The sequence below is a fragment of the Anomaloglossus baeobatrachus genome, chromosome 9 (genome assembly GCF_048569485.1).
Source record: "Anomaloglossus baeobatrachus isolate aAnoBae1 chromosome 9, aAnoBae1.hap1, whole genome shotgun sequence".
NCBI lineage: Eukaryota > Metazoa > Chordata > Amphibia > Anura > Aromobatidae > Anomaloglossus > Anomaloglossus baeobatrachus.
The window spans coordinates 223,740,538-223,755,595 of NC_134361.1; the positions used below are offsets into that span (position 1 = coordinate 223,740,538).

The following is a 15,058-nucleotide window of genomic DNA, read 5'->3' on the forward strand; positions in this document are numbered from 1 at the left end:
GGGCTGATGGAATGGGGCAGTTAGATGGGATCCCCTCCACGGGTAGGTGAGGTTTAGTCCCGGGGCCCGCGGTCTGAACACAGGAGTGATGGCTGCTGGAGGTGCTGCGCCGGGCTGGACCGGGGGTCAATGGTGTACTCAGAGTTCAGTAATTTCACACAAGTCCAGTAGTAAACCAAGTTGCCAGTGACCGGCTGCCTTAGGAGGGTGCATTCGGGTCCCGCACCCAGGTTGATGAGCAGATAACCCTTCCTCCTGCACTCTGTGTTTGTCTTTCCTTTTGGACGACTTCGCATGGAACGGAGAAGTCCACTCCCGGTTCTGTATGTGTTGGGAGCTGTAGCCTGCGAAAGCTGACCCTTGGGATCTCAGTGGGTTCTGACGGATACCCTATCCCCCGTGTTGGGCTTCTGTTTCGCTCTATCTGGGCAGTTAATGGGACAAAGTCTGGAACCTTTTCCCCGGCTGGTTAATTGGAGAGGGGCTTGCAACCTTCCTCGTCCTAGGGTCCAGGCACCCCGACTGCACGGCCTCCAGACCGGATTCCTGCTGTCGGCACCGGCGGGCTACAACCCTGCCCCGGTCCACTTAAGGTTTCCCGCGACCGGATCTCCGTCGCCTGTGGCCCTGTTCACTGTCTGCCACCTAGCCGGGTAGTCCAAGGGCTCCTACCCCTGACTCCACTGCACAGTCTGCACTTGACTTCCACTTGATTGTCTACACTTCACAACCTGAACTTGATCTGCTGTGTTCCCGCCTCTGACACCTCAGGACCCCTAGGTGAGTGTTCTCATCCACCTGATCCCGCCCACTGGTGTGTCCCTAATATCACAAGGGGGTGGCTAAGGTTTAATGGCTGTGTGTTATACCTGAGTGTGGGTTTCTGGTGGAAACAAGGAGGGTGTACTCTTTTGCGACTACCTGGTTTTGCCAGGGTGTCACATAATCATGGATACCTAAGCTGCAATGCCCTACACATGAGGTAAGAGACATGTAGTATAGTTCACGTGATATAGCCATGTCTCTTACCTCATGTGCAGGGCATTGCAGCTTAGTTATGACCATGGTTACGACCACAAACAGCTGTCACTATATGAGCTGCAATGCCCTGCACATGAATAAAGAGACATGTAGTATAGTTCACGTGATATAGCCATGTCTCTTACCTCATGTGCAGGGCATTGCTGCTTAGTTATGACCATGGTTACGACCATAAACAACTAACTATCACTATATGAATGTATGTAATCATAGATACCTAAGCTGCAATGCCCTGCACATGAAGTAAAAGACATGAAGTATAGTTTCCTGATATAGCCATGTCGTTTACCTCATGTGCAGGGCATTGCAGCTTAGAAATCCATGGTTCTGACCACAAGCAACTAACTGTCACTATATGAGTGTATGTAATCATGGATACCTAAGCTGCAATGCCCTGCACATGAAGTAAGAGACATGTAGTATAGTGCTTTGGAGGTAACTTCGATGTGAATATTATCGCTCTTCTTCTCGTCATCCAGCGGCCAAGACCAATGTTGACGACCAACAGGACTCGGCAGAGCATTCGGGGGGCCGTCCTCCTCCACCATTTCTCCATCCCCCGATGTTTATATACATGATGGCTGTACCCGGCGCCTCCTCACATTAATTCCGATCAGTCCATATCAGCATTTAATCCTGTGTAATCTGTATCACTATTCAGTGCACAGAATCCTCCTGCCGGGGACCCAGATTAATAGCGGAATAATTACCGCCAGGATTTGACTAACTGCATCCATTACAGGAAAACTATTACCACCATTCAATTTTCCCCTACATTGTATTAAATAGAATTGAACTTTGTGCTTTATTTCGCCTTCGCCTCGTATTTGCATTTTCTCGCTATATTATAATGTCGTTAGTCGGAGATTTTTGTCGGTAATTCAATTTGGTTAAATTGGCAAAAAATTGTATTTACTTCTTCATAATGTCATATAGTGCTGAAATAACACTGCTATGTACAGCCCATATAAATCCCAAATAACCCAAACTGATACTCCTCGGATAATACTGCTATAATATGGCTAATTTACCCCCCATGGGGAGCATTTATCCCAGTTACAAAATGCAGCAGCCGCCCCTTTCATTCTCTATGGAGCTGCTGGAAAAAAGGGGTGCGGCGCTCGGCAGCCCCATAGGGAATGAATGGGGGATGGTCACGCATGCACACATCCAATCCATGAAAGTCCCCTTTTCTGATGAATGGTGCTGGTTCCAGCAGTCAGACCCCCACCAATCAATGAGTTACCACTAGTGATGAGCAGACGCTACCATACTTGGGCCTCGAAATGAGCTGTTGGTGCTCGTAGGGGCACGACTCGAAATTCGGAGTATAATGGTAGTCAATGGGAAACTTGAGCATTTTTTCTGAAGATCTTCCCTATTGACTTCCATGCTCCCGAGCATGGCAGTGCCCACTCATCACTAGGTACAAGTACCGAGCTCCTGAGCACCCGAGCATGGTAGTGCCCGCTCATCACTAGTTACCAGTACTGAGCACCCGAGCATGGTAGTGCCCACTCATCACTAGTTACCAGTACTGAGCACCTGAGCATGGTAGTGCCCGCTCATCACTAGTTACCAGTACTGAGCACCCGAGCATGGTAGTGCCCACTCATCACTAGTTACCAGTACTGAGCACCCGAGCATGGTAGTGCCCACTCATCACTAGTTACCAGTACTGAGCACCCGAGCATGGTAGTGCCCGCTCATCACTAGTTACCAGTACTGAGCACCCGAGCATGGTAGTGCCCGCTCATCACTAGTTACCAGTACTGAGCACCTGAGCATGGTAGTGCCCGCTCATCACTAGTTACCAGTACTGAGCACCCGAGCATGGTAGTGCCCACTCATCACTAGTTACCAGTACTGAGCACCCGAGCATGGTAGTGCCCACTCATCACTAGTTACCAGTACTGAGCACCCGAGCATGGTAGTGCCCGCTCATCACTAGTTACCAGTACTGAGCACCCGAGCATGGTAGTGCCCGCTCATCACTAGTTACCAGTACTGAGCACCCGAGCATGGTAGTGCCCGCTCATCACTAGTTACCAGTACTGAGCACCCGAGCATGGTAGTGCCCACCCATCACTAGTTACCAGTACTGAGCACCCGAGCATGGTAGTGCCCGCTCATCACTAGTTACCAGTACTGAGCACCCGAGCATGGTAGTGCCCACCCATCACTAGTTACCAGTACTGAGCACCCGAGCATGGTAGTGCCCGCTCATCACTAGTTACCAGTACTGAGCACCTGAGCATGGTAGTGCCCGCTCATCACTAGTTACCAGTACTGAGCACCCGAGCATGGTAGTGCCCACTCATCACTAGTTACCAGTACTGAGCACCCGAGCATGGTAGTGCCCGCTCATCACTAGTTACTAGTACTGAGCACCTGAGCATGGTAGTGCCCGCTCATCACTAATTACCAGTACTGAGCACCCGAGCATGGTAGTGCCCGCTCATCACTAGTTACCAGTACTGAGCACCCGAGCATGGTAGTGCCCGCTCATCACTAGTTACCAGTACTGAGCACCCGAGCATGGTAGTGCCCGCTCATCACTAGTTACCAGTACTGAGCACCTGAGCATGGTAGTGCCCACTCATCACTAGTGATCTATCAAGAATAGGTGATAACCAGTGCAGGATAATTGCCTTTAATAACATATTTATACATTCCGTCATGTTACATGATATGGGGGGATCTAGGATGTGGAGGCACAGGGAGCAATGTTTGGAGGTCTTCACACATATTAAGGGCTCATGCACACGACTGTTTTGGGTGCGTGCCATCCATGGTTTGGCAGATTGCCCTTGTTCCAGTGCTATTCTTTAGAGCTGTGCATGTGTCTGATTCGTTCCTTGAACTGATTGATCCGAGGAAAGAAAATAAATTTGGTGACGTGTCCAATTTTGGATTTAGTGGCAATGTAAGTCTATGGGTCTTTGGAAATAATCAGACCGCACTCGCATAACATCCGATTATTATGGCCTGACTGAATGGAGAAGATGGAGAAACTTTTTTATATTAAATTCTTCACCTCCGAGAAAAACGGATCTCACTGAACGCGCATCAGGACTTTGGAGGCGCAAAACGTCTCCCCATATCTCAGCTTATTTGGGGTTAACAGCCCCTGAATTTTTAGGAATCTAGTGACGTTAGACCTTAGCGGATCTTGCGGTGTAGAGCGGATATGGAAAGTGGCGGCGTTATTGATGAATCGCGGTCCCCATCAGCTCGGATACACGACTCGCCTGGTTAGAGGAGCAGAGAATGGCGAGTCCGTCACGAGCGCAGCGGCTGCAGATACAACGCCGAAGCCGCCGTTTACTCATTTACGAGACGCCCACTGAATCTGCGCTCGCCGCCGCCGCCGACGCTCCGGAGGATTCCCCCAGTGGAAACAAAGCTCTTTGCAGGAATGTCAGGAGCAGCGGATTCCAGGCAGCGGCCAACAATCACCGACGCCTCACGACACCGGGGCCAGACTGGTCACACCGACACACAAAGCGGGTCCATTACAGACGGATTACCACAGCCTGTGCCAGCCACTTTCCCCCGTGCTCACCAATCAATAACTTATCGATCCTTCAGTTCCTGGAGGCGGGTGGAGATTTCGGGATTAACCCTTCACACTGTTTCATTTTAAAGGCATGCGGCCAACTGGAGCAATAGCTTCACCGCAAACAAAGGGAGGAAATAGAGGATCTGTAACCAGAGGGGTCCGGCACCAGAGGGGTCCGGCACCAGAGGGGTCCGGCACCAGAGGGGTCCAGCTCAGGTGTAAAGTGCTCCAGAAATAAGGAAATGGACCAGCCAAACCAATTAGTGACTCACAATGCGGGGGATGGGAAGAAACACTATAGCACTGCCCAAAGGATGGCGGAGTACAGAACACCAGCATCACGGCATGTGTATAACCTCCGGCCCCTTGTCATGCCGTCTGCCTTTCCTAACATGTGACAGAGCGCACGGTGGTGCGGAGCTCACTGATATCAGTGCGTCCTGTAATAGGAGCCACCGGGGAAACACGTCCGTTCCTATGAATCTTCCCCCATCACCTGTGACTGATATTATTGAAAAGTGGAAGAAACCGCAGCAACTCAGCCACGAAGTGGAGACCCCGTAATGTTACAGAGCGGGGGGCCAAGTGCTGAGGAGCAGAGGACAGAAAAGTCCCCACCGCTCTGCTGACCCCATAACTGCAAAGTCCAGACCTCCTCTGGTATCATCAGCACAAACACTGCGCCTGCTGGGAGCTTCAGTACCGTACATCACCAAGCACAATGCCGAGCCATACATCACCAAGCACAATGCCGAGCCGTACATCACCAAGCACAATGCCGAGCCGTACATCACCAAGCACAATGCCGAGCCATACATCACCAAGCACAATGCCGAGCCGTACATCACCAAGCACAATGCCGAGCCGTACATCACCAAGCACAATGCCGAGCCGTACATCACCAAGCACAATGCCGAGCCGTACATCACCAAGCACAATGCCGAGCCGTACATCACCAAGCACAATGCCGAGCCATACATCACCAAGCACAATGCCGAGCCATACATCACCAAGCACAATGCCGAGCCAATGCCGAGCCGTACATCACCAAGCACAATGCCGAGCCATACATCACCAAGCACAATGCCGAGCCGTACATCACCAAGCACAATGCCGAGCCGTACATCACCAAGCACAATGCCGATGGTGATGTACGGCTCGGCATTGTGCTTGGTGATGTACGCCTCGGCATTGTGCTTGGTGATATATGGCTCGGCATTGTGCTTGGTGATGTACGGCTCAGCATTGTGCTTGGTGATGTACGGCTCGGCATTGTGCTTGGTGATGTACGGCTCGGCATTGTGCTTGGTGATGTATGGCTCTGCATTGTGCTTGGTGACGTATGGCTCGGCATTGTGCTTGGTGATGTACGGCTCGGCATTGTGCTTGGTGATGTACGGCTCGGCATTGTGCTTGGTGATGTATGGCTCGGCATTGTGCTTGGTGATGTACGGCTCGGCATTGTGCTTGGTGATGTATGGCTCGGCATTGTGCTTGGTGATGTATGGCTCGGCATTGTGCTTGGTGATGTATGGCTCGGCATTGTGCTTGCTGACGTACGGCTCGGCATTGTGCTTGGTGATGTATGGCTCGGCATTGTGCTTGGTGATGTACGGCTCGACATTGTGATTGGTGATGTACGGCTCGGCATTGTGCTTGGTGACGTACGGCTCGGCATTGTGCTTGGTGATGTATGGCTCGGCATTGTGCTTGGTGATGTACGGCTCGACATTGTGATTGGTGATGTACGGCTCGGCATTGTGCTTGGTGACGTACGGCTCGGCATTGTGCTTGGTGATGTATGGCTCGGCATTGTGCTTGGTGATGTACGGCTCGGCAGTGTGCTTGGTGATGTACGGCTCGGCATTGTGCTTGGTGATGTACGGCTCGGCATTGTGCTTGGTGATGTACGGCTCGGCATTGTGCTTGGTGATGTACGGCTCGGCATTGTGCTTGGTGATGTACGGCTCGGCATTGTGCTTGGTGATGTACGGCTCGGCATTGTGCTTGGTGATGTACGGCTCAGCATTGTGCTTGGTGATGTATGGCTCGGCATTGTGCTTGGTGATGTATGGCTCGGCATTGTGCTTGGTGATGTACGGCTCGGCATTGTGCTTGGTGATGTACGGCTCGGCATTGTGCTTGGTGATGTACGGCTCGGCATTGTGCTTGGTGATGTACGGCTCGGCATTGTGCTTGGTGATGTATGGCTCGGCATTGTGCTTGGTGATGTATGGCTCGGCATTGTGCTTGGTGATGTATGGCTCTGCATTGTGCTTGGTGACGTATGGCTCGGCATTGTGCTTGGTGATGTACGGCTCGGCATTGTGCTTGGTGATGTATGGCTCGGCATTGTGCTTGGTGATGTACGGCTCGGCATTGTGCTTGGTGATGTACGGCTCGGCATTGTGCTTGGTCATGTACGGCTCGGCATTGTGCTTGGTGATGTATGGCTCGGCATTGTGCTTGGTGATGTACGGCTCGGCATTGTGCTTGGTCATGTACGGCTCGGCATTGTGCTTGGTGATGTACGGCTCGGCATTGTGCTTGGTGATGTATGGCTCGGCATTGTGCTTGGTGATGTACGGCTCGGCATTGTGCTTGGTGATGTACGGCTCGGCATTGTGCTTGGTGATGTATGGCTCGGCATTGTGCTTGGTGATGTATGGCTCGGCATTGTGCTTGGTGATGTACGGCTCGGCATTGTGCTTGGTGATGTATGGCTCGGCATTGTGCTTGGTGATGTACGGCTCGACATTGTGATTGGTGATGTACGGCTCGGCATTGTGCTTGGTGACGTACGGCTCGGCATTGTGCTTGGTGATGTATGGCTCGGCATTGTGCTTGGTGATGTACGGCTCGACATTGTGATTGGTGATGTACGGGTCGGCATTGTGCTTGGTGACGTACGGCTCGGCATTGTGCTTGGTGATGTATGGCTCGGCATTGTGCTTGGTGATGTACGGCTCGGCATTGTGCTTGGTGATGTACGGCTCGGCATTGTGCTTGGTGATGTACGGCTCGGCATTGTGCTTGGTGATGTACGGCTCAGCATTGTGCTTGGTGATGTACGGCTCGGCATTGTGCTTGGTGATGTACGGCTCGGCATTGTGCTTGGTGATGTACGGCTCAGCATTGTGCTTGGTGATGTATGGCTCGGCATTGTGCTTGGTGATGTACGGCTCGGCATTGTGCTTGGTGATGTATGGCTCGGCACAATGGCACAATGCCGAGCCGTACATCACCAAGCACAATGCCGAGCCGTACATCACCAAGCACAATGCCGAGCCATACGTCACCAAGCACAATGCAGAGCCATACATCACCAAGCACAATGCCGAGCCGTACATCACCAAGCACAATGCCGAGCCGTACATCACCAAGCACAATGCTGAGCCGTACATCACCAAGCACAATGCCGAGCCATATATCACCAAGCACAATGCCGAGGCGTACATCACCAAGCACAATGCCGAGCCATACATGACCAAGCACAATGCCGAGCCGTACATCACCAAGCACAATGCCGAGCCGTACATCACCAAGCACAATGCCGAGCCGTACATCACCAAGCACAATGCCGAGCCATACGTCACCAAGCACAATGCAGAGCCATACATCACCAAGCACAATGCCGAGCCGTACATCACCAAGCACAATGCTGAGCCGTACATCACCAAGCACAATGCTGAGCCGTACATCACCAAGCACAATGCCGAGCCGTACATCACCAAGCACAATGCTGAGCCGTACATCACCAAGCACAATGCCGAGCCGTACATCACCAAGCACAATGCTGAGCCGTACATCACCAAGCACAATGCTGAGCCGTACATCACCAAGCACAATGCCGAGCCGTACATCACCAAGCACAATGCTGAGCCGTACATCACCAAGCACAATGCCGAGCCGTACATCACCAAGCACAATGCCGAGCCGTACATCACCAAGCACAATGCCGAGCCCTACATCACCAAGCACAATGCCGAGCCGTACATCACCAAGCACAATGCCGAGCCGTACATCACCAAGCACAATGCCGAGCCGTACATCACCAAGCACAATGCCGAGCCATACATCACCAAGCACAATGCTGAGCCATACATCACCAAGCACAATGCCGAGCCGTACATCACCAAGCACAATGCTGAGCCATACATCACCAAGCACAATGCCGAGCCGTACATCACCAAGCACAATGCCGAGCTGTACATCACCAAGCACAACGCCGAGCCGTACATCACCAAGCACAATGCCGAGCCGTACATCACCAAGCACAATACCGAGCCGTACATCCCCAAGCACAATGCCGAGCCGTACATCACCAAGCACAATGCCGAGCCGTACATCACCGAGCACAATGTCGAGCCGTACATCACCAAGCACAATGCCGAGCCGTACATCACCAAGCACAATGCCGAGCCGTACATCACCAGGCACAATGCTGAGTCGTACATCACCAAGCACAATGCTGAGCCGTACATCACCGAGCACAATGTCGAGCCGTACATCACCAAGCACAATGCTGAGCCGTACATCACCAAGCACAATGCCGAGCCGTTCATCACCAAGCACAATGCCGAGCCGTACATCACCAAGCACAATGCTGAGCCATACATCACCAAGCACAATGCCGAGCCATACATCACCAAGCACAATGCCGAGCTGTACATCACCAAGCACAATGCCGAGCCGTTCATCACCAAGCACAATGCCGAGCCGTACATCACCAAGCACAATGCCGAGCCGTACATCACCAAGCACAATGCCGAGCCATACATCACCAAGCACAATGCCGAGCTGTACATCACCAAGCACAATGCCGAGCCGTACATCACCAAGCACAATGCCTAGCAATACATCACCAAGCACAATTCCGAGCCATACATCACCAAGCACAATGCCGAGCTGTACATCACCAAGCACAATGCCGAGCCGTTCATCACCAAGCACAATGCCGAGCCGTACATCACCAAGCACAATGCCGAGCCATAGATCACCAAGCACAATGCCGAGCCATACATCACCAAGCACAATGCCGAGCCGTACATCACCAAGCACAATGCCGAGCCGTACATCACCAAGCACAATGCCGAGCCATACATCACCAAGCACAATGCCGAGCCGTACATCACCAAGCACAATGCTGAGTATCAGATAGAGCGGTGTAAAGCCACCACTGTTGGAATTGGCCATACATCACCAAGCACAATGCTGAGCATCAGCCCTCATTCTCATTTGAGATGAACTAGAACAGTGATTATGAGCCTGGCCTCTCCCCCATCATTGTCAGACCTCACAAATGCTTTTCTGGATAACTGGGCAAAAACTCCATCAGACACCTCCAAAATGTTGGAGAAAGCCTTTCCATTGAAAAAGATGCTGTTATAACTGGGGAGACCAACTCCATATTAATGCGTATGGATGGAATCTGGGAGGTCATTAATCTAGCGGTGTCCCAATAGTCGTGTCCATATAGTGCACTGCAGAGCCATTACATTGCAGCCACCTTCTCAGCTGCGCTCAGCACTTCCTTCACCTTTCCTACTTTATTAATCAAGTTACAACAGCCGATAAGAAGCTCTGGCTGTTGTAACTTTTTGTAGAAGAAATAGAAGAGGAGGGGAAATGAAGGCGTTCCGGAAACCAGTTGACAGTGGGAATGTTCCCCGCTGCTGCCCCCACTGCAGTGCCCCTTTTTGATTTCTCTTATGGGGGTTTCCTCAATATATTTGGCGGTATCAGGCACGGCCGGTAATAGCGCGGTCAATCCAGGTATTGTGGAACGAGCGTTCTCTATTCAGATGCACAATAGTACAAGGTGTAAAAAAGTCATGTATCAGAAAAAAGGGTATAATATTTACTGTACAGCGCATTATCATCCTCGAAAAATGTATTATCTGCCGACCCAGAGCCTGCAATCCACAAATCAGCCCGGGCGTGGAGGAGCGGGTGTAATTAAGAGAGTGCCACCTGCTGCCCACAGCGGGAAACACATCATAACCATAATTCAGAAACATCAGCGAAGTGCAGAGAACAGAATAATACCGAATGCTGGCGTAATTACAGCAGACAGAAAAAAAAAGAAAGCATACTGCTCCAGCAGAATAGCGAGTGCAGCTCTGGAGTATAATACAGGAGGTAACTCAGGATCAGTAATGTATGTACACAGTGACTGCACCAGCAGAATAGTGAGCGCAGCTCTGGAGTATAATACAGGAGGTAACTCAGGATCAGTAATGTATGTACACAGTGACTGCACCAGCAGAATAGTGAGCGCAGCTCTGGAGTATAATACAGGAGGTAACTCAGGATCAGTAATGTATGTACACAGTGACTGCAGCAGCAGAATAGTGAGTGCAGCTCTGGAGTATAATACAGGAGGTAACTCAGGATTAGTAATGTATGTACACAGTGACTGCACCAGCAGAATAGTGAGTGCAGCTCTGGAGTATAATACAGGAGGTAACTCAGGATCAGTAACGTATGTACACAGTGACTGCACCAGCAGAATAGTGAGTGCAGCTCTGGAGTATAATACAGGAGGTAACTCAGAATCAGTAATGTATGTACACAGTGACTGCACCAGCAGAATAGTGAGTGCAGATCTGGAGTATAATACAGGAGGTAACTCAGGATCAGTAATGTATGTACACAGTGACTGCACCAGCAGAATAGTGAGCGCAGCTCTGGAGTATAATACAGGAGGTAACTCAGAATCAGTAATGTATGTACACAGTGACTGCACCAGCAGAATAGTGAGTGCAGATCTGGAGTATAATACAGGAGGTAACTCAGGATCAGTAATGTAATGTATGTACACAGTGACTGTACCAGCAGAATAGTGAGCGCAGCTCTGGAGTATAATACAGGAGGTAACTCAGGATCAGTAATGTAATGTATGTACACAGTGACTGCACCAGCAGAATAGTGAGTGCAGATCTGGAGTATAATACAGGAGGTAACTCAGGATCAGTAATGTATGTACACAGTGACTGCACCAGCAGAATAGTGAGCGCAGCTCTGGAGTATAATACAGGAGGTAACTCAGAATCAGTAATGTATGTACACAGTGACTGCACCAGCAGAATAGTGAGTGCAGATCTGGAGTATAATACAGGAGGTAACTCAGGAACAGTAATGTATGTACACAGTGACTGCACCAGCAGAATAGTGAGTGCAGCTCTGGAGGATAATACAGGAGGTAACTCAGGATGAGTAATGTATGTACACAGTGACTGCACCAGCAGAATAGTGAGTGCAGCTCTGGAGTATAATACAGGAGGTAACTCAGGATCAGTAATGTAATGTATGTACACAGTGACTGTACCAGCAGAATAGTGAGCGCAGCTCTGGAGTATAATACAGGAGGTAACTCAGGATCAGTAATGTAATGTATGTACACAGTGACTGCACCAGCAGAATAGTGAGTGCAGATCTGGAGTATAATACAGGAGGTAACTCAGGATCAGTAATGTATGTACACAGTGACTGCACCAGCAGAATAGTGAGCGCAGCTCTGGAGTATAATACAGGAGGTAACTCAGAATCAGTAATGTATGTACACAGTGACTGCACCAGCAGAATAGTGAGTGCAGATCTGGAGTATAATACAGGAGGTAACTCAGAATCAGTAATGTATGTACACAGTGACTGCACCAGCAGAATAGTGAGTGCAGATCTGGAGTATAATACAGGAGGTAACTCAGGATCAGTAATGTAATGTATGTACACAGTGACTGCACCAGCAGAATAGTGAGTGCAGCTCTGGAGTATAATACAGAGCGCAGCTCTCGAGTATAATACAGGAGGTAACTCAGGATCAGTAATGTAATGTATATACACAGTGACTGCACCAGCAGAATAGTGAGTGCAGCTCTGGGGTATAATACAGGAGGTAACTCAGGATCAGTAATGTAATGCATGTACACAGTGACTGCACCAGCAGAATAGTGAGTGCAGCTCTGGAGTATAATACAGGATGTAACTCAGGATCAGTAATGTATGTACACAGTGACTGCACCAGCAGAATAGTGAGTGCAGCTCTGGAGTATAATACAGAAGGTAACTCAGGATCAGTAATGTATGTACACAGTTACTGCAGCAACAGAATAGTGAGTGCAGCTCTGGAGTATAATACAGGAGGTAACTCAGGATCAGAACATTCTTGTTACAGAAATGGTCATCCCCTCACTATGTTCAGTGTTTTACCAGCTCTATTACTGTAGATAGAAACTTTTCATGGCAAATAGAATAATTGGTCTGTGACAATATTGGATTTATTGCACCTCAGTGTGTTGGGAAAAAAATGAACTTGCCTTGTAGAATCAAAGAGGAATTGTTTTCTTTTTAAGTGATTTTGACCCTCACCGGATTGTGCGGAGCTTTTTTCTTGAGCTCTAGAAATAGAGTTGTGTGCGGCGCGGTATTGTCCAGGGTCGACGCTTCGCTGGCTGCGCTGGATGAGTCATATCGAAAATTTGAGCAGTGCGAAGTTCCCCGTCCTCTTTTGCTGTAACCTCGATGTGTACGTGAGTTTCTGCTTCGGCGACCAATCTTATAAATAATAAATTCCGCACAAGCAATGTATAATTAAGGTTGGAAACGTCTCCGCGGATTTAAGGACATCTCTGAACACCTTCGATTGGGTCCGTGGTTAACATCATTACCAAAAATCCTCAAAGCCAATTACTGACCCATTGTGGATTATGCAGCCAGGGCTAATGTGATAAGAGCAGACACGGCCATTATAAAGTCTGTCTAGATGTAACCGATCCGTTCACACCACCAGAGACGTCTGAGCTATGGACCGGCTTCTTAAAATGTATTCAAGCCCTATAATCATTGCATTAGGTATCCAATAGCAAGCAGCTTAAAGGGGTTGTCAAGGGTTGTAAAAACATTCTTCCAAAAATATCGCCACCCCTGTATACAGGATGTGTGCGGTATTGCAGCTTTTGAACTCCATGGAATATAAGCTGCAATACCATACACAACCTGTAGGCATGTGTGGCAGTGTTTGGGAAAGAAAGATTCCATATCTTCCTAATTCTGGTCGACCATATTTAATCTTGTAGGTGTGTATTTTTGCAGCTTGGATCCCCTATGGTTATGACAAAGGAGATATTGAATAATATACAGGATATGGGTGGACACACTGTATATAGGTGCGGTGTATACAGGATATGGGTGGACACACTGTATATAGGTGCGGTGTATACAGGAGATGGGTGGACACACTGTATATAGGTGCGGTGTATACAGGATATGGGTGGACACACTGTATATATAGGTGCGGTGTATACAGGATATGGGTGGACACACTGTATATAGGTGCGGTGTATACAGGAGATGGGTGGACACGCTGTATATAGGTGCGGTGTATACAGGATATGGGTGCACACACTGTATAGAGGTGCGGTGTATACAGGATATGGGTGGACACTGTATATAGGTGCGGTGTATACAGGATATGGGTGGACACACTGTATATAGGTGCGGTGTATACAGGATATGGGTGGGCACACTGTATATAGGTGCGGTGTATACAGGATATGGGTGGACACACTGTATATAGGTGCGGTGTATACAGGATATGGGTGGACACACTGTATATAGGTGCGGTGTATACAGGATATGGGTGGACACACTGCATATAGGTGCGGTGTATACAGAATATGGGTGGACACACTGTATATAGGTGCGGTGTATACAGGATATGGGTGGACACAGTGTATATAGGTGCGGTGTATACAGGAGATGGGTGGACACACTGTATATAGGTGTGGTGTATACAGGAGATGGGTGGACACGCTGTATATAGGTGCGGTGTATACAGGAGATGGGTGGACACGCTGTATATAGGTGTGGTGTATACAGGAGATGGGTGGACACGCTGTATATAGGTGCGGTGTATACAGGATATGGGTGGACACACTGTATATAGGTGCGGTGTATACAGGATATGGGTGGACACACTGTATATAGGTGCGGTGTATACAGAAGATGGGTGGACACACTGTATATAGGTGCGGTGTATACAGGATATGGGTGCACACACTGTATAGAGGTGCGGTGTATACAGGATATGGGTGGACACTGTATATAGGTGCGGTGTATACAGGATATGGGTGGACACACTGTATATAGGTGCGGTGTATACAGGATATGGGTGGGCACACTGTATATAGGTGCGGTGTATACAGGATATGGGTGGACACACTGTATATAGGTGCGGTGTATACAGGATATGGGTGGACACGCTGTATATAGGTGCGGTGTATACAGGAGATGGGTGGACACACTGTATATAGGTGCGGTGTATACAGGAGATGGGTGGACACGCTGTATATAGGTGCGGTGTATACAGGATATGGGTGGACACACTGTATATAGGTGCGGTGTATACAGGATATGGGTGGACACACTGTATATAGGTGCGGTGTATACAGGATA

General features: G+C 49.5%; 1 protein-coding gene across 6 annotated transcripts in view; it reads left to right on the forward strand.

Moving 5' to 3' along the window:
- The window catches only part of CACNA1B (calcium voltage-gated channel subunit alpha1 B), a 391,414-nt gene that overhangs the window by 232,797 nt on the left and 143,559 nt on the right, over positions 1-15,058 (forward strand). The gene's annotated exons all lie outside the window — the stretch shown is intronic.